A 21,657-nucleotide genomic window follows, 5' to 3' on the forward strand; every position below is an offset into this window, starting at 1 on the left:
CTAAAAAAAAAAAAAAAAAAAGAGAGAGAGAAAAAGTTTTGCTTTTCTATAAAATGACTGTGTACTGTGGGTTCTCCTTGATTCGTTTGTCACTACCTATTTAAAACTTTTGCATTTGCCCTGTGGATTGATTATGTCTGGAATTAGAAATAATATGCATTAGTGAAGGGGTGTTACTGTTAACATTTTAGTTTAATTAAAATTGTGGTTTTCGTCTCAAGTTTCATCTATTTACTTATTCATTCAGAAAATATTGTCAAAAGTTGAATATGTGTCAAACTGTTGGGGGCACTGGGAACACAGCAATGAATAAAATCAGTAAAAATCTGTACATTTATAAAACTAAATTCTTGTAAAGACTACAGGGTATGGACAATAGATAAAACACAAAGCAAAACATATAGTATGTCAAAGAGTATTGATTGCTAAGTGTAAAATAAAAGAAAAGAAATGGGAAATATTGGCAATTGAATACCTTGTTACTCAAAATTGGGAGGTGAAACAAACAATGACTATATAAGAGAATGAGGTTTTGTTTCTTTATGTCTGTTTGCTTACAAATACATAGCTTCATTCTAACTGGTAATCCATTCAAAACAAGTATTACAAAACACATCAACAACAAAATAAGAACACATATGCATAGAAAAGAATAATTAAACCACAAATGTAATTTTTCATTTTCCTGATTCCCAGAAATTAAACAATTGTGCATAGTAGAAAAAGAAACAATTGTCAGAAAATATGGATACAATTCTCATCAAGAAATATCTGTGATTCTCTAAATGGAAATCAAAACACAATAAGATATCACCTCACATCAGTCAGAATGGCCATAATAAAAAGAAAAAAATCTACAAACAATAAAGCCTGGAGAGGATGTGGAGAAAAGGGAACTTTCTTGCTGTTTGTGGGAATGTAAATTGATACAGACACTATGGAGAACAATATGGAGATTCTTTGGAAAACTAGGAATAAACCTACCTTGTGACCCAAAAATCCCACTACTGGGCATATACCTTGAGAAAACCACAACTTTGAAATATACATGTACCCCAGTGTTCATTGCAGCATGGTTTACAATAGCCAGGACATGGAAGCAACCTAGTATCAATTGACAGATGAATGAATAAAGTTGTTGTGCATATATACATTGGACTATTACTCAACCATAAAAAGGAATGCATTTGAGTCAGTTCTAAAGAGGTAGGTGAATCTAGAGCCTATTACACAGAATGAAGTAAGTGAGAGAGAAAAACAAGTATCATATATTAATGCACATATGTGGAATCTAGAAAATTTATACTGATGAACCTATTTTGTAGCACAGCAGTAGAGACTCAGGTGTGGAGAACAGACTTGTGGACACAGTATGGGAAGGAGAGGGTGGGGCAAACTGAGAGAGTAGCACTAAAACCTATGAATTACCATATGTAAAATAGATAGCCAGTGGGAATTTGCTGTATGATGCAGGGAGCTCAACCTAGTGCTCTGTGACAATGTAGAGCCATGGGATGGACTGGGAGGTGGGAGGGAGGTTCAAGAGTGATGGGACATATGTATATATATGGTTGATTCATGTTGATGTATGGCAGAAACCAATATAACATCATAAAGTAATTATCCTCCCGTTAAAAATAAATTAATTGAAAAAGAAATATCTGTGTTTCTCTAAGAAAATAATAATCTATTCTATCATCAGTTCCCTGATAGGATGGAGGGCTTGACTTCAAAGGGCTGAATATTATCTAAAATGCAAAATTAAAATACCTTACAGCTTAGATTCCCCTCCTCCTTACCTTGTTTCTCTTGGCCTTTATGTTGGTCATCTAACCTCCTGAGAACATGTAATTGTTCTCTGGCTACTACATGAGTGACTTCCCTTTGCTCCCAGGTATGATCTTGCCAATATGGCTGGCTTCAAGGACCACCTCCTTATCCTCTTTATGTTTCATACTTAAATTCCATGACAGGAAAGACTTCCCTGAAATAGAAAAATAGTTCTTTAGGTGGATGTAAGAAGGGATGTCCTTCCTGAATCTCCAGATGAGCTCTCAGAAAGCATTTGTAAAAGAGAAGAGTCAAACTTCAAAGAATTGAGTAAAAACTAAAGTTAAAACCCCAAGAGATTTCTAAAGATGAAATTTCATACATGGAGAAAGATAATGAGGAAAATAGTTTATTTTAAGTAAAAATAATTTCCCAGTGCTTTCAAATCATATGACATATTTGACTGCCTACTTTGACTCTTCATAAGGCCTACTCATGAATAAGGCTTGACAACTGGATTTAAGAATGCCACATTTGATTGCAGTTTCTGTGATTACAGAGAGAACAATGAGTAATGGATCAATTTACTCAGTTTCAAAAATTCACAAGTCAGACTTACCAAATTTATTTGTGAAGAAAGTTTGCATAAGAAATAATTAATTAGATAGTTAAAATCAGTATGATATATCAGAGTACCATAATCCTCTTTGGGGCTTTCATTTTACATGCTTTTGAAATAGCTATATTTAACTAAATAACAGCAAAGCTATTTGATTCCATCAAAGGGGAGAATTTATAAAGACATGTGACTATTTTAAGACTTATTAAGGGGATATTTTCTTGAGTGGATGTTATGATTTCATATCTTTCAGAGTCCTTTGTATTAAATAGGTTTTACATTTGAAACATTAGATTATAAAAGGGGGGTTCTTTTTAAATGTTCAGTTCAGTTCAGTTCAGTCGCTCAGTCGTGTCCGAATCTTTGTGACCCAATGAACCGCAGCACGCCAGGATTCCCTGTCCATCACCAACTCCTGGAGTTTACCCAAACTCATGTCCATTGAGTCAGTGATGCCATCCAACAATCTCATCCTCTGTCATCCCCTTCTTCCCCTTCCTGCAATCTTTCCCAGCATCAGGGTCTTTTCAAATAAGGCAGCTCTTCACATCAGGTGGCCAAAACATTGGAGTTTCATCTTCAACATCAGTCCTTCCAATGAACACCCAGGACTGATTTCCTTTAGACTACTGGAAAAACCATAGCCTTGACTAGACAGACCTTTGTTAACAAAGTAATGTCTGCTTTTTTTATATGCTGTCTAGGTTAGGGTTAGTGGTCATATATTAGCTTCTTTAAAATAATTACCATTGAGTGTCAGTACTGTAATAACATTTTATATGCAGAGTAATTTTACAGTCACAGACTCAGGCTTCCAAAAATTTATTTTTATCTTTGTAAAACTTGATGTTGTGTCCCATCTCTAAGCTCTATTCTGTGTGATGCAGACATTTAATCCAGTGGCTTCTACATGAACTCAGTCTGTTTAAATGACTTGTTGAAATCCTCTTCTCACTATTCCCTTGCCCTTGCTCTCCTGGAGTTATCTGTCTGTAGGGTGAGAGCTGTCAGCTCTTTAATTGAAGTCAACAGTTCCCAACCCTGGTGGTCCATTACCATCTACCAATGTGCTTTCGAAATATGGCAGAGCCCAAGTCTGTCATCCATGTGGCTAGAAGTCACTAATCTAAGGCCCAGGGGTATCCTCTACGGCAGATCTCATCTGGTTCTCAGCCCTGATTGAACAGCAGCCTTCTTTAACCTTAATGTGTATATGTGATCCCTGAGAATATTTTTTTTTTAATTGTTGATTCCAGTACAGAAGTTCTTGGGCCCAAGACTCCACATTTCTAACATACACCCAGGTGATGTTGACGCAGCTGGTCTATGGATCCCACTTAGAGTAAGTACCGAGAGTGTACAGAACAAACTGAATCAATGCTTCCCAATCTTGATTCCATGTGGAAATTACACAAGAAACTTTAAAGCATAGTCATCCCTGGACATCATTATTTGTTCAAGATTGTGATTAATTGTACTGGGATGTAGTCCAGGCATTGAGAAGTTTAGAAGCCCTCAAGATTGAGAGTGTGAATGGTAGGTCATTTTTAGTTGTGTCTGATTCTTTGTGTCCCTGTGGACTGTAACCCACCTGGCTCCTCTGTCCATGGGTTTCTCCAGGCAAGAATACTGTTGACTTAAAAAATATTGTTGACTTAAAAAAAATGCACAATGTGAGACTTGCAAATTACATTTTATTTGGTGTGATATGCCATGGAGAGGGGAAAGGCTACCCACTCCAGTATTCTGGCCTGGAGAATTTCATGGACTGTATAGCCCATGGGGTCACAAACAGTAGGACACAGCTGAGCAACTTTCACTTTCACTTTGGTGTAAAATGAGGACTGCAGCCCAGGAGACAGCACCTCAGATAGCTCTAACTGTCTGAAGACCTGTCCTGTCATTTTTTCCAGAGCACAGAGTGACTCATTTCTGCTCTCCATCCTGAGTTCCTTCAGAGGGTGTGTTTGAGGTCAGCAGCTGCAGCAGCACATGATGTAGTCCTTGTAGAGGTAGATGACAAGCACCCATGGCAAGTGCCAATGTGTAGCTGACAATATTAGCTCAGATAATTATATTTGAACAATGAAACTCAAGTAGAAATGAATTTGCATAATCAGTGTTTACTAGATTATTTTTTTTCTCTCTCTGGTTTGTGTAATTTCAATACTTAATATTATAAGAAAATGATGATAGTGATACTACTTATTTACTCATTTTACCTATTCATTCATAGACTTTCTGAGCCCTACTGGTAGATCCATTTCTAGATCAAAATGCAGTAGTCAAAAACAGAAACAAGACCTTATATGTGGAGTTGACATTATATTGGGAAAAATAAATATATGCAAGGTAATAAAATCATATAAATTATTGAATATTTTCTTTAGTCAGAAAACAGGCTACAATGTAATGCACAGTGCCAGGTTAGAAGCAACTGCAATAAAGTGGGTGATGGAAGGTTTCTATAAATAAGTAGCATTAGAACCAAAATATGACTGACAATGATTAAGCTAGAAAACCCCTAAACTTTCAACCACATCGACATGATCATGTCATTCTAAATCTGATTATATTTTAAAAACATGTTGAGTCATTTCTATCTTGTGCCCTGACATTTCACAAAATTGAGAACCTTTCAAACTATGTACACACACACACACACACACAAATTATAATGCAGTATAATAAAACCAAAAGAACATAGATTCATGCTCAAAAGAACCTACAGTAACATAAATAGCAAAGTTGCCCATAGATATGTTAAACCTGAAGAACACATTATAGAAACTCTACATAAACATGCATATATCTTCTTCAAAATATTGACAGCAGCTGTTGAAATTTTGTTGTGTTTTAGATTCTGAATAGAAAACCAATTTTCACCAAATCATATCAATATTTTATACCACACAAAAGAGGAAAGCAAAAACAAAAATACTGTGCTTTTAAATTTTGCATTCTTAGATAAAGCTTAGGTCTGGTGCTGAACCAAAACCAAAATCTCTTTGTCTTTTAGTTTCTCTCATTTGATTTCATTTGAAAAGTTATTCTTTCTGAGTAAGATATTTGAATTGTCTATGCTATAAGACGGAGAAGGCAATGGCACCCTACTCCAGTACTCTTACTTGGAAAATGCCATGGACGGAGGAGCCTGTTAGGCTGCAATCCATGGGGTCGCTAAGAGACGGACACGACTGAGCGACTTCACTTTCACTTTTCACTTTCATGCATTGGAGAAGGAAATGGCAACCCACTCCAGTGTTCTTGCCTGGAGAATCCCAGGGACGGGGGAGCCTGGTGGGCTGCCGTCTATGGGGTCGCACAGAGTCGGACACGACTGAAGTGACTTAGCATAGCTTAGCATGCTGTAAGATGGGAAATAAAACCATCAAACTCATCAGTTCAAGCCTTTAAAAAAGTTGTTTGTGTGTGTGAACAACTCAAGACGACTTCAAAAGAGAGCAACAATTTAAAGAATGCATAGGCTAGATTGAGGAATGTCATTCAAAAGATGGATGGAATGGGATTCTACGTATGGGAGTATTTACCCTTGTACATATGTATGTATTCCTGTTGTTTTGGTCACAGCTGCAGTTCCATTGTTTTGAAGCATAAGCTTATATACCTATTCATCCTATAAGTCTTGTAATTTTTTTATGGTGAGAACTGGACTAATATAATTTTTTTCAAAGAAGATATATGCATAGTGATATTGGTGAAATGACTGTACTTTTAGTTCCTCTTTTAGTTTCATTCTCTTGAGAATTTTCTGCAGGAACACAAGTCTAATAATTTCTACTTTCAAACTAAAAGCTAACTTATTAAAATAAAGGCATTCCTCCTCTCACATCTAAAGTAGGAACACAAATCATAATTCACCTTTTAAGTATGCTGATGAATTAGTATTATTTTTCCTAACTTTGACTTAAAGTTGTTTGTGTCCTACACAGATAAACCTCTTATCTTTAAAACCTAACAGCTTACAGGTAGAGAGCAACTATGCTGCTTACTTTGTATGAAATTGTATATAAGTATATAGGAAAGGCACACACACACACACACACATATATATATGAGTTTGAGCAAACTCCAGGAGCTGGTTATGGACAGGGAAGCCTGGCACGACCATGGGGTCACAGAGTCCGAAACGACTGAACAACTGTACTGAACTGATATAGGAAAGGTGAAAGATAAACCGAGAACAAAGAGAGGATATATATGAAAAAATATTCATAGAATTCAAACAATGTTATTTTCTGAACTACTGACAATGATATTAAAATATGACCAAAAGGATAGTTCATAAAAAATGACTCAGACTACACAACTAAAGACAGTATTAATAATAGTATATATTTACTGTCTACTATATATCAGAAAACAAGTTAATACTTTAACATGCATAGTGTTATTTAATCCTCCTAATACATGCATGAGGATTGATGGTTTGAGATATTTATATAACAGTTGTTATTGTTGGTAATTAGTAATCTAGTCTTTTACTGAATAATATAAAACATGTAAAATATTTTTAAAAGTATCTGACACATATTAAGTTCTTAGAAGAAAGAAACTATATTTGTAAGAGTAGTGAAGCACAATGGTTAAGAATGTAAACTCTAAAGTTAGTATCTAGGCTCTGTTACTTCTTCATCCTGTGATGTAGGAAAGTGACTTTACTTATGAATGCCTCTAGTGCTTCATCTGAGGAATATAATAATGTTTGTAACTTATAAGGCTATTCTTTTAATAATATAATTTAAAGTCATTATTAGATCTAGATATTTTCTGTTTTTAAATTAATCAATTTTCCACAATTTTAAAAGGTGTTTTAAAAAAATAAATAAAAGGTGTTAATCAGTTTTCACAATCAATAGCTAAAAAATAAGTAGTAATTATAACTGCAAGCCATAATGGAAACATGATTAACCTAACAATATAAAATAATTACATACAATTTGGGGAGGGCTTCCCTTGATTGTTCAGTTGGTAAAGAATTTGCCTGCAATGCAGGAGACCACAGTTTAACTCCTGGATCAGGAAGATGTGCTAGAGAAGAGATAGGCTACCCACTCCCATATTCTTAGGTTTCCCTTGTGGCTCAGCTAGTAAAGAATCTGTCTGCAAGGTGGGATACCTGGGTTCTATCCCTGGGTTGGGAAGATCCCCTGGAGAAGGGAATGGCTATGACTTCAGTATTCTGGCCTGGAGATTCCATGGACTGTATAGTCCATAGGGGTCACAAAGAATCAGACATGACCAAATGACTTTCACTCACTATTTTGAGGAGTTAAGTAGAGTGACGTGGTAAGTGGAAGTGCATACATGCACATGTTTTCATCTGCCCAGCCAGTCTATCTTTTGCTTGGTGCATTTAATCCATTTACATTTAAGGTAATTATAGATATGTATGATCCTATTGATCTTCCATGTTGGCTCAATAGTAAAGAATCCACTTGCAATGCAAGAGACGCAGGAGACACAAGGTTGATCCCTGGGTTGGGAAGATCTACTGGAGGAAAGCATGGCAACCCATTCCAGTTTGATGGTGCTGAATTCTCTTAACTTTTGCTTCTCTGGAAAGCTTTTGATTTCTCCATCACGTCTGAAGGAGAGGCTTGCTGGGTAGAGCATTCTTGGTTGTAGGTTTTTTCCTGTCATCACTTTAAATATATTGTGTCATTCCCTTCTGTCTTATACAGTTTCTGTTGAGAATTGGCTGATAACCTTATGGGAGTTTCCTTGTATGTTGTTGTTTTTCCATTGTTGCCTTTAATGTTTTATCTTTGTCTTCAATTTCTGTCAGTTTGATTACTATGTGTCTTGGGGTGTTCCTCCTTGGGTTTATTCTGCCTGGAACTCTCTGCTTCCTGGACTTGATAGACTATTTCCCTTCCCATGTTACAGAAGTTTTCAGCTATTAACTCTTCATATATTTTCTCAGGTCCTTTCTCTTCTCCTGGAACTCCTATAATGCAAATATCGAAGAGTTTAATGTTGTCCCAGAGGTCTCTTAGGCTGTGCTCACTTTTCTTTCATCCTTTGTTCTATATTTGGTTCTACAGCAGTGATTTCCCCCATGCTATCTTCCAGGTCAAGTATCTATTCTTCTGCCTCAGATATTCTGCTATGGATTCCTTCTACTGTATTGTTCATCTCTGTTTGTTTATTTGTTTTTTAGTTCTTCTAAGTCTTTGGTAAACACTTCTTGCACCTTCTCCATTTTTTTTAACCAACATTCTGATTCATCTTCACTATCATTATTTTAAATTCCTTTTCTGGAAGGTTGCCTATCTCTATTTCATTTAATTGTTTTTCTGGGGTTTTATTTTGTCCCTTCATAATCCTCAATTAACTTAATCCTCTGATTAACTTTCTGTGATGTGGTTTTTGTTATAGCCACTGTGGGATTGTAATTCTTCTTGCTTTTGTCCCTATGTTCATTTTTAGAAAAATAATTATCTGTTATATGTTAATTTGGTTTAATAATATATGCACTGTTTTACATTTTATTCATTTCTTTTAACATTTTACTGCAGCAAAATATAAAAAATGAAACATATCCTTTTATTCATTTTTAAGTGTACATTTTAGTGCTGTTAAGTACATTCACATTGTTGTGTAACGACTGACACCATTTATGTCCAGAACTTTTCTCATCTTCCCAAACTAAAACTTTATACTCATTGCAATAACTCTCCATCCTCCACTCCCGTCACCACTGGTGACCACCATTTTGCTTTCTGTCTCTATGAATTTGCCTGTTCTATGTACCTCATATTCTTTTTAAACAGTTTTCTTAGCTATTGCCTAGATTTTGCATTTTTTGCCCACTCTTTAGTTTTAATAATATTTTCTCATTTAAGATAAGCTTTAAAGAGAAAAAGGATAAATGTCGTCAAGCATCCATTCTACAAGGTCCTTATCATAGGTTCCTCTTTTCATTTAGAAAACACTTCCCTTTAAGATACTATTCTCCATTTATTTAGGTTCATATTAAAATACACATAAGAAAAGCCAACTGCTATATTTGAGGAGGCAATATACTAATCAATATGTTAAAAACTTGATTTTTTTGACAATATTTCCAGTGCAAATTAGGCCAAAAAACTACCATAAATATATTGAAATTAACAGAAGAACAACAAGGATATATACTGCTGAATTTAAATTAGTTAAGCATGTGTGTCTCAAGTCTTGCCAAATGATGCGTTATTATTGGACTTTTTATCATTGTAATGAATTGTTTTTTGAAAAAAAAAGTACATGATGAAACATCACACATTTGCTAATCCTATGGCAAAAAATCTATGGCAAACCTATAAAATTTTTCCTCCCCTCTGGTTTAAATATATATGTTAGCTCCCAGAAATCCATTGTATATTAAAACCAATAACATATGAGTTTCTTTATTCACTAAGTCACATTCACTAAGTCTGGACCTCCAGTCTCTGGTAGGTCCAGAAAATTTGTTTGAGGAGACAGCCTTCTGAATATAGGAGACTAAAGAACTAGGGTATAAATTTGCTGTCCTGTCCAGATTCCATAATCTAGCATTTAAGGAAGCTGGATTTGGGTAGCCATACATTTCCCTGGGATTTCTTTGGAGGGATGATGCTGAAGCTGAAACTCCAGTACTTTGGCCACCTCATGTGAAGAGTTGACTCATTGGAAAAGACTCTGATGCTGGGAGGGATTGGTGGCAGGAGGAGCAGGGGACGACAGAGGATGAGATGGCTGGATGGCATCACTGACTCAATGGATGTGAGTCTGAGTGAACTCCAGGGGTTGGTGATGGACAGGGAGGCCTGGTGTGCTGCGATTCATGGGGTGGCAAAGAGTTGGACACGACTGAGCGACTGAACTGACTGACTGACTGACTGACATATCTCTACTCAAGGAAGAGGAAAATTTCACCAATTCAAGGTAACATTTTGTTGATGGTTTGCTGCTAAGCAACTCAGAGTATATATGGAAGAGTGTTGCTAGGCAGCAACCTCATCTTTCCACTGCTGAGAAGTGCAGTGAGAAATGAGAAAATAGCCCAACATTTATCTCTCATAAAGCTTTTATATGTGCAGGAAAGTATACACAAAGTAGAATCTTGTTAAGTATGAAGGAGATATTAGATATTAAAAATAATATTAGAGATATTAAAACATATTAGAAAATTCTACCACAATTTAGAGACTGGTAATATTGCATGGCTGAGTGATTCACATCTATAAAGGTCAATTTGCACATCATGAAAAATCAATGATGATTGACAAAAAGTAGAGTTGATGTTCTTAATACACAAAGGTTGGTATATATAGATATGAGAATCTTTAAAATTTCATCAAGGATTAAAAAACCAAAGACATACTCAGACATAATAGGAGAAGTAAAAAAGGCAAATGGAGACAAAAGCATATTCACAATGTTGATGTTCCTCAGGTTCTGTTGCAATGCTTCTTCTCAGTTTTTTCATTTAACCATATTTCTGAGATTCTTGCCTGGAGAATCCCATGGACAGAGAAGCCTGGTAGGCCACAGTCCACGAGGATGCAAAGAGTCGGACACGACTGAGCGACTTCACTTTCACTTTTCTGAAATATAGAATCTGTGCTAGGCACTTTGAGCTGCCATAATGAAATGCCAGAGACTGGGAAGCATAAAGACAGACATTTCTTTTCTCAAAGTTCTGGGAGATGAAAGTCCAGGACCTGGATACTAGCATAATTGGTGAATGCTCTCTTTCTGATTTGCAGACAGCCAAATTCTCACTATGTGAGACTGGCCTTTCCTCAGTGCAGGCACATTAAGAGAGAGAGACAGAGACAGAAACAGACAGACAGAGGGAGCATCCTCTTCTTATAAACCCATCAATCCTATTGGATTAGGACTCTATGCTTGTGATTTCATGTAACTTTAATTGCTACTTAAAAAGTTTATATCCAAGTACAGTCACATTAGGGGGTTAGAACTTCAACATATGAATTTTGTGGCAACATGGTTGAATTAATAGCAGAATCTCTTTGAGAGAATGGATCAGTTTAACTCCTTTTATTTATTTAGCACAGACTCAATATATGTAATACATACTTACAAAAGCAAACACATTGACTTTGTAAATGGTCAATTTAATGTGAAACAAGAGAGCAAGTTGTTTACATATAAAAGAAAATACTCTACAATTTTATCATTAAATGAAAGTTTAAAATGGCATTATCTTACCACATTGTAATTAACTTTTCTGGAACATTTAATATTTTCAGGAACTTTAAAAGAACTATTCTTAAAGTAACTTCCTTTAGAATAAATCTATCCTAAGGAAAAATAATCAAATGCATGTAAAGTTTTTAGACAAGTCTATTTTGTTATCATTTATAATAAAACACAACAAAAAGAGAAGCACATATGTATTAAACTAAAGGAAAGTTTAAGTAAAAGTTGATATATTTATAGAGTGAAATACTGCACAACATAGAAATTTTGTTTTAGAATAATGTTTACTGTACTTGACAAAATATTGACTTAGGATACAGAATTAAATCTAGTTTTTAAAATAAATGTGTGTTGTAAATGTATACATATGGGTACATATGTAACATACATATAAACATATTCCTCAAAAGTTTTTTTAAAAGGACCAGAAAGAAAATATAATATTAATAGGTGTGTTTTGTTAGTAGTTAAATTATGAATTTATTATGTTTTCTTTATAATTTTTTGTTTCCTAGTTCTCTATAGCATAATGAACTTGTATTAATTCTTACTGTAAAACATAAGAGAAGATAAAAATGAACTTTTAGAAATCTGTCTTTATGAAACAACTCTGAGCATGAATAGTATCTTAATTTAATGGAATAGCCTGCTGTTCAGGTGCCACATCCCGCTCAAATTCTTACAGGGCTGGTATACATTTCTACCACTTGAAAACACAAACTTGAACCTCCAACCTGACTTGATCTATCAAATACTTTGAATTGTAAATCAGTAAGGAACGGCAAAAACACATCACTTGTCAAATTACTCCTACTCATGCCAAAGCAGCCTGTGCAGGTACTTGGTGGTAATGTCAAGGGTAGACTGGTTACTGAGCACCTGGCAGCAGGTCCTGGGCTGGGATTCATTCTGAACTATTCTCTTTTTTTCTTTCATCCTCATTACCATTCATTTTCTACAGTTGTTTCCTCTTTTGCCCCATCAATTAATTCTGCAACTACCAGGTGTCTTCACAAATAATTTCATCTATATTTCTAGAACTTTTACTTGTAACCCAAAACCCTGATTGATAACCTTATTTTGATGATTTCAAACAGACATATATCCAAATAGGATGAAATATAGGAAAATCAAATAGAATCATTGTAAATAACAACAAATTTACTACAAACATTTTCAAAAACTTACTCAAGTCATATAAATACATTAATAGTTGGAAATAATTTTTCAACACAGAGATATTTTTAAAATGATCAAATGAGCTAACACAAAACCTTTGCGCAGTTTTCAGGTTCTAGAAATTGTGTACTAGAATGTATGATAAATCTACTGCAGATTTCTGCATGACTTAAAATATTAAGCAATCTTAATTAGCATAATTTCCCTACTCTATCTAGTAACATTTTTACTTAAAACGTATGTTCAGTAAGAGGTAATATACAATACTATATTTCCTAGTTAAATTATATGCCTGAAGAAGGAAAAACATCAGGAAATTTATCAGGTTGAGATTTATATCAAATCAGGTTGAGATTTATATCAAATCAAGGAAAAATTATAGCTACCTCAAAGCAAAAGAGTTAACACACTGTTTTACTTTAAGCTGATGTCTGTTGAAATCTAGATCTCTCGATCTCTTTTCTAAAGCAATACAGTACATAAATGAAGAAGTTAAAGGGTAAAAGTGAAAGTGTTGATTGCTCACTTGTGTCCAACTCTTTGCAGTCTCATGGACTGTAGCCCACCAGGCTCCTCTGCTCATGGAATTTTCCAGTCAAGGATTCCAGAATGGGTAGCCATTCTTTCTCCAGAGGATCTTCTTGACCCAGGGAAAGAACCTGGGTCTCCTGAGGTTCAGGCAAATTCTTCACCATCTGAGCCACCAGGGAAAATAGAAGTTAATTTCTAGAAAGAATAAATATCAATTCAGTTACATTTTGTGTGATTGTGTCATTATTATCATTTTATCCTTCCCTTTATCCAGTTAATTTTATCTCAAGGTACAAGGCACTGACAAAATTTGTTGGTAATGAGACAGATGAATACAAGTGAAAGATATGTTAGAGAAAAGAAATTACCCATATAGGTTAACTACATCTATAGAAATATGCTGAAAATAAAATTATTAAATCAGAGTATGGTCTTCTCTAGTGAAGGATAAGGTAATACAAAACAGCAAACATTATGTTTTTAAACTACATTAAGAAAAACAAATCTGAGGACTGTAATAACCAAACACCTTTCTTTAATTCACAATAACATATTGTAAGCTTTCAAGATATTTTAAAAATTAATAATTTTCCTTTTTTAAGTGCAATTTTATTAGGAATAGATAACTTCATTGTTTCTATCTTTTAGGATATCTTGAAATGAGACAAAGTTTTAAAAAATGATAATTATTTATGGTGAATAAAATGACTAATAACTTTGTAGTAATTAGGAGAGACATTTACAAAACAGGGCTAACATCTATAAATAGGACTTACAGGGTCCTGATTTCTTTCAGTATCAAAAATAAGGTCTGTATTTCTCATAAATATCATCTAAGTATTTGTCCTTACACTTGTAAAGATCTTTAACATAGTATAGGTTTTATATCCACTTCTGTAATTTTGACAAGTGTGTCCTGTAGGTCTTATCCAATAAACTGTTTAATAAGTTAGTGCTAAAACTTAGTTCCTTTAAAACTGAGTTCTCTGCTGAACTTATGATTAATCACTCTGTCCAAAACTTTATTCCCTGCCTTGTGCTGCTCCTATACTGGTCAGAAATGAGAAGTACCAAAAAAACAAAGATTAAAAAGGGAGGTTGAGATGGATGAAACTGGAACCTATTATACAGAGGGAAGTAAGCCAGAAAGAAAAACACCAATACAGTATACTAACGCATATATATGGAATTTAGAAAGATGCTAATAATAACCCTGTGTACGAGACAGCAAAAGAGACACCAATGTATAGATCAGTCTTATGGACTCTGTAGGAGAGGGAGTGGGTGGGGAGATTTGGGAGAATAGCATTGAAACATGTATAATATCATGTATGAAACGAGTTGCCAGTCCAGGTTCGATGCACGGTACTGGATGCTTGGGGCTGGTGCACTGGGATGACCCAGAGGGAGGATAGGGGAGGGAGGAGGGAGGAGGGTTCAGGATGGGGAACACGGGTATACCTGTGGCGGATTCATTTCGATATTTGGCAAAACTAATACAATATTGTAAAGCTTAAAAATAAAATCAAATTAAAAAAAATAAAGTATAAATATGAATATATAAAAAAAAAAAGGAGGTTGAAACCAAGGAAACTCTATGAGGCTTTCCCAAGTAAAAATCTTTGCTGTGTCCTCTGTTCTTGTTTGTAGAAAAATATATGTTCATCTCATAGGTCTTGTCTACATTCCAAAGAATAGGCTCCAGCAGCCAATTATTAGGACAATAGAGTCACAGGGCAACTAGTTCCTCATGAAAGGATATAAATAACAATGTAATGAATATTTTTCAGTTGTTTAGTAGAAAGCAAGACCCCAACCACCCACCCACTCAGGTGGAGAATGGTGATTACATGCTGACCACAAGCATTAGACTCCAGACTGCACCCTCTCCCCAAACACTGTCTTTAAAAGGTTTTGTGGACACAGCGAGGGAAGGAGAGCGGGTGTGATGAATTGAGAAAGTAACATTGACATATATACATTACCATATGTGAAAATGCTAGTGGGAAGCTGCTATATAACTCAGATAACCTAGTCTGGTGTTCTGTAATAACCTAGAGGAGTGGAATATGAAGGGTGGGAGGAAGGCTCAAGAAAGGAGGGTATATGTATATATCCCTGGAGAAGGAAATGGCAGCCCATTCCAGTACTCTTGCCTGGAAAATCCCATGGACAGAGGAGCCTGATAGTCTACAGTCCATTGGGTTGCAAAGAGTTGAACATGACTCAGTGACTTCAGTTCACTTCTTCACTTTATAGATATATACATGTATTTATAGATATATATACACATACATCAGAGAAGGCAATGGCACCCCACTCCAGTACTCTTGCCTGGAAAATCCCATGGACTGAGGAGCCTGGTAAGCTGCAGTCCATGGGATCACTAAGAGTCGGACACGACTGAGTGACTTCACTTTCACTATACACATACATACATAAATGTACATGTATATAGATAAATAGATATAGATATGACTGATTCATGTTGTTGTACCACAGAAACTGGCACAACACTGTAAAGTAATTATCCTTCAATTAAAAAATAGATTAAAAAAAAAAAGCCTTGCCTGAAATCCATCCAAAAGACTTCAGGTCTTTAGAGCATGAGCTGCCCATTTTCCTTGCTTGGCACCCTGTAAATAAACCCTTACTTTGCTACAAACACTCTCAGTCAGAGTTAGGCTTTCTGTGCTGAGGGCGAACAGTCCCTTTCTTGCTAAAAGCGTTGCAAACAGATACATGCGTTATCTATGCTTAAAGTCTGTATTTATTAAAACTAGGATTAAGTTTTTAATAATCCTCATTTCCCAGGTAGTGCTAATGTTAAAGAACCCACCTGCCAATGCAGGTGATGTAAGAGACGTGAGATCACTCCCCGGATCAGGAAGATCCCCTGAAGAAGAACAAGGCAACCCACTTCAGTATTCTTGCCTGGAGAATCCCATGGATGGAGGAACCTGGTAGTCTATGGTCTATGGCGTCACCAAGAGTCAGACACAACTGAAGCGACTTAACACAGCACAGGATTAGTTTTTAGTTCTCAATCATGACATGCAATGTAATTTGAATAAAATTCCTTTTTTTAGGTACAGGGCAGACAAAAATTATTCATTGTGTACTTTGTATATGTTGGGAATTGTGGTAATGGAATAAAGTTACTGTAAAATGAATCAATTTGATTGCTTAGATTGACTGCAAGCTGTCCCTTTCATAAAGGAAAAAAAAAAAAAAAAACTATTATTGCTTTTTTTCTTCTATTTGCTATCTAACCTTTGGCCATTTCACTGACCACTAACTCTTCAATTAGCACTGCAAATGAAATAAAACAAAATAAAGGAAAAGAAATAGCAAAGCCTTGACTACCATGGAAAACTAATACAAAAAATTGACTAAGACCAATAAATTTTATCAAGATGAACAATTTACCCAAAAATTTTGCAGCTTGGAAGTATATTTGTTCCTCAATACTAGAGACAATTTACTCTAAAATTCTAAGCATAATTATCTCAATCATGTACTCTTTGCATTTAATTAGGTAATAATACAGTATTCTTGGACATCATGCTGTCTAGATACTGCTTACTTTCCATTTGGAAAGTACATAAATCTTTGCTACCAATATAAATGTCACCTTGGTAATAAGTTTGTTTGCTCCCAATAACAATTTTTTTTCCTGATTTATTATCATAATTGCTTAAAGATTTTTTTTTTTTTTTTTTGGCCAGGCAGTACAAGCAGATTGGCTAACAAAAGATAACAGAAAAAAAAATTATTTTTCTTTTGAAAATCTCAGATGATAGAGCTTAAATGAATGGATAAGATAATGTATATTTAAATATATTAATTTTGGCTATTTTATGACATTATTGCTATTTACATAAAACGATAATTAATGGACTTGGGGAGAAGGCAGGAGAGGGTGAGATGTATAGAAAAAGTAACATGGAAACTTACATTACCATATCTAAAATAGATAGCCAATGGGAATTTGCTGTATGGTTCAGGAACGTCAAACAGGGGCTCTGTAACAACCTAGAGGGGTGGGATGGTGAGGGAGATGGGAGCGAGGTTCAAAAGGGAAGGGATATATGTATACTTAGCAATGGCAAGCCACTCCAGTACTCTTGCCTAGAAAATCCCATGGATGGAGGAACCTGGTGAGCTACAGTCCATGGGGTCGCCACGAGTCGGTCGCGACTGAATGACTTCACTTTCACTTTTCACTTTCACGCAGAGGAGAAGGAAATGGCAACCCACTCCAGTGTTCTTGCCTGGAGAATCCCAGGGATGGCAGAGCCTGGTGGGCTGCTGTCTATGGGGTCGCACAGAGTCGGACACGACTGAAGTGACTTAGCAGCAGCAGCAGCATGGCTGATTCATGTTGAGGTTTGACAGAAGACAACAAAAGTATGTAAAGCAATTACCCTTCAATTAAAAAAATAAACACCAGAAAATGTTTTAAAAAATATTTATTTTACTGTAAATTGAATCATGTGAAAAATTAAGAATGCAGGTAGACAGCTCTTTACAACTGCTTTGAGATTTTGAGAGAGAGAAAATTTGCTAATAAGCCATTTCAATTACAAAGTTTCCCTATTAGAGATGATAAGGTAGAAATAAAACTTCTTTCATTAAAAGTATCATAAGCATGATTATTATTAATGAGCATTTTCTGTGTAGTAAGAAAAACAGTGTATTCAAGGACATGGTTGCTTCTCTAAGGTCATGCCATTAAGTTACAGATGATATAATGTGGATATAAAATATACCAGATGAGAAGGCAGTTAAATCTCTGAGGCGTGGTGTAGCTTAAATCTCTTCTTAGACAAAGAACCCTGTTGCAATGTCCAAATATGAGATTTTTATTGATTAAACACTATTCTGTGTTTTTTTTTTAATAGTTTCTGAAATGATATGATGTTTCACTGAATGAAAGAGAAAAAGAAAATACAGTAAGGAAGAAGGCCTCCCATGAATATCTTAGAAGCCAAAATTTATCTTTAAATGATTAATAGTCTAATGGTGTATAAAAATCATATCTTGATCCTTTATCAACTAATGGACACATATTGTTTCTATATCTTGGCTACTATAAATAATACTATTATGAGTTAAAGAGTGCATATAACTTTTTCAGATTCGTATTTTGCATTCATTGGATAAATACTCAAAAGTGGAATAGCTGAATCACAAGTAGTTCTGTTCTTAACTTTATGAAGAATCTCTGTAATGTTTTACAAAATGGCTGTACTAATTTATATTCCCACCAATTGCATGCTAGAGTGCCTTTTTCTCCACATCTTCTCCAACACTTGCTACTTTTTGTCTTTTTAGCTAATTAATTAGTTTTGTCTTTTTTAAAAGAAATTTATTTATTTATTCTTGCATTTGCCTAGTATTTAGTGATGTCAAACATGTGTTAATATTCTCATTGGTCATCTGGATATGTTATTTGGAAAAATATCCATTTAGATTTTCTACCCTTTTTAAAAACTGTGTTGGGACTTCTGTTGTTAAGTTGTATACATTTTTAATATATTTTAGGCATTAATTTCTTGTTCAGTTCAGTTCAGTCACTCAGTTGTGTCCAACTCTTTGCCACCCCATGGACTGCAGTACACCAGGCCTCCCTGTCCATCACCAACTCCCTGGAGCTTACCCAAACTCATGTCAATTGAGTTAGTGATGCTATGCAAACATCTCATCCTCTGTCGTCCCTTTCTCCTCTTGCCTTCAATCTTTCCCAGCATTAGGATCTTTTCAAAAGAGTCTGCTCTTCTCATCAGGTGGCCAAAGTATTGGAGTTTCACCTTCAACATCAGTCCCTCCAATGAACACTCAGGACTGATCTACTTTAGGATGGACTGGTTACATTTTCTTGCAGTCAAGGGACTCTCAAGAGTCTTCTCCGACACCACAGTTCAAAAGCATCAATTCTTTAGTGCTCAGTTTTCTTTATAGTCCAACTCTCACATCCATACATGACTACTGGAAAAACCATAGCCTTGACTAGATGGACCTTTGTTGACAAAATTATGTTGTCTAAGTTGGTCATAACTGTTCTTCCAAGGAGTAAGCATTTTTTAATTTCATGGCTGAAGTCACAATCTGCAGTGATTTTTGGAGCCCCCCCCCCAAAAAAAAAAGAAAAAACAAAACAAAGTCAGCCAGTTTTCACTGTTTTACCATCTATTTCCTATAAAGAGATGGGACCAGATGCCATTATCTTAGTTTTCTGAATGTTGAGCTTTAAGCCAACTTTTTCACTCTCCTCTTTCACCTTCATCAAGAGGCTCTTTAGTTCTTCTTCACTCTCTGCCATAAGGGTGATGTAAACTGCATTTCTGAGGTTATTGATATTTCTCCTGGCAATCTTGATTCCAGCTTGTGATTCATCCAGCCCAGTATTTCTCATCATGTACCCCGTGTAAAAGTTAAACAAGCAGGGTGACAATATACAGCCTTGACATTCTCCTTTTCCTATTTGGAACCAGTCCGTTGCTCCATGTCCAGTTCTAGCTGTTGCTTCCTGACCTGCATACAGATATCTGAAGATGAAGGTTAGGAGGTCTGGCATTCCCATCTCTTGAAGAATTTTCTACAGTTTATTGTGATCCACACAGTCAAAGGCTTTGGCATAGTCAATACAAAAGAAATATATGTTTTTGTGGAACTCTCCTGCTTTTTTGATGATCTAGCGGATTGGCAATTTGATCTCTCATTCCTCTGCCTTTTTGAAACCAGCTTGAACATCTGAAAGTTCACGTTTCTCATATTGCTGAAGCCTGGCTTGGAGAATTTTGAGCATTACTAGAGTGTGAGACGAGTGCAATTGTGCAGTAGTTTGAGCATTCTTTGGTATTGCCTTTCTTTGGGACTATAATGAAAATTGACCTTTTCCAGTTATGGCCACTGCTGAGTTTTCCAAATTTGCTGGCATATTGAATGCAACACTTTCACAGCACCATTTTATGATTTGAAATAGCTCAACTGGAATTCCTTCACCTTCACTAGCTTTGTTTGTAGTGATGCTTCCTAAGGCCCACTTGACTTCACGTTCCAAGATGTCTGGCTCTAGGTAAGTAATCACACCATTATGCATCATTTTCCGGGTCATTAAGAAATTTTTTGTACAGTTCTTCTGTGTATTCTTGCCACCTCTTCTTAATATCTTCTGCTTCTGTTAGGTCCATACCATTTCTGTCCTTTATTGAACCCGTCTTTGCATGAAATGTTCCCTTGGTATCTCTAATTTTCTTGAAGAGATCTCTAGTCTTTCCCATTCTATCGTTTTCTTCTATTTCTTTGCACTGATTACTGAGGAAGGCTTTCTTATCTCTTCTTGCTATTCTTTGGAACTCTGCATTCAAATGGGTATATCTTTCCTTTTCTCCTTGGCTTTTGCCTTCTCTTCTTTTCTCAGCTATTTGTAAGGCCTCCTGAGACAGACATTTTGCCTTTTTGCATTTCTTTTTCTTGGGGATATTCTTGATCCCTGTCACCTGTACAATGTCGGGAACCTCTGTTCATAGTTCATCAGGCACTCTGTCTATCAGATCTAGTCCCTTAAATCTATTTTTCACTTTCACTGTATAATCATAAGGAATTTGATTTAGGCCACACCTGAATGGTCTAGTGGTTTTCCCTACTTTCTTCAATTTACGTATAAATTTGGCAATAAGGAGTTCATGATCTGAGCAACAGTCAGCTCCTGGTGTTGTTTTTGCATATATGGATTTGCAAACATCTTCTCTCACACATTAGTTTGCCTTTTGAGATGGTTTCATGTTCTGTGCTAAAGCTTTTTAGTTTCATATATTACCATTTGCTTATTTTTGCCTTTCCCTTGCCATAAATCCCATCCAACAACAACAAAAAAAATCTCTAATAAATATCAATGTTTTACACCAGGGACTTTATGGTTTCATGTCTTACCTTCAAGTCTTTAATCTGTTTCAAGTAAATTTTTGTGTATGGGGTTGGAAGTGATCTAGTCATTCTTTCATATGTGGCTGACTACATGTGCAGTTTTCCCAGCAGAATTTATTGAAGAAACTATCCTATCTTTGCTCAAAATTCTCCACGCCAGGCTTCAGCAATATGTGAACTGAGAACTTCCTAATGTTCAAGCTGGTTTTAGAAAAAGCAGAAGAACCAGAGATCAAATTGCCAACGTCCACTGGATCATAGGAAAAAAAGAGTTCCAGAAAAACATCTATTTCTGCTTTATTGACCTTTGACTGTGTGGATCACAATAAACTGTGGAAAATTCTGAAAGAGATGGGAATACCAGACCCCCTGATCTGCCTCTTGAGAAATTTGTATGCAGGTCAGGAAGCAACAGT

Source organism: Bison bison, unplaced genomic scaffold (assembly GCF_000754665.1).
Source record: "Bison bison bison isolate TAMUID 2011002044 unplaced genomic scaffold, Bison_UMD1.0 scf7180017864358, whole genome shotgun sequence".
Lineage (NCBI taxonomy): Eukaryota > Metazoa > Chordata > Mammalia > Artiodactyla > Bovidae > Bison > Bison bison.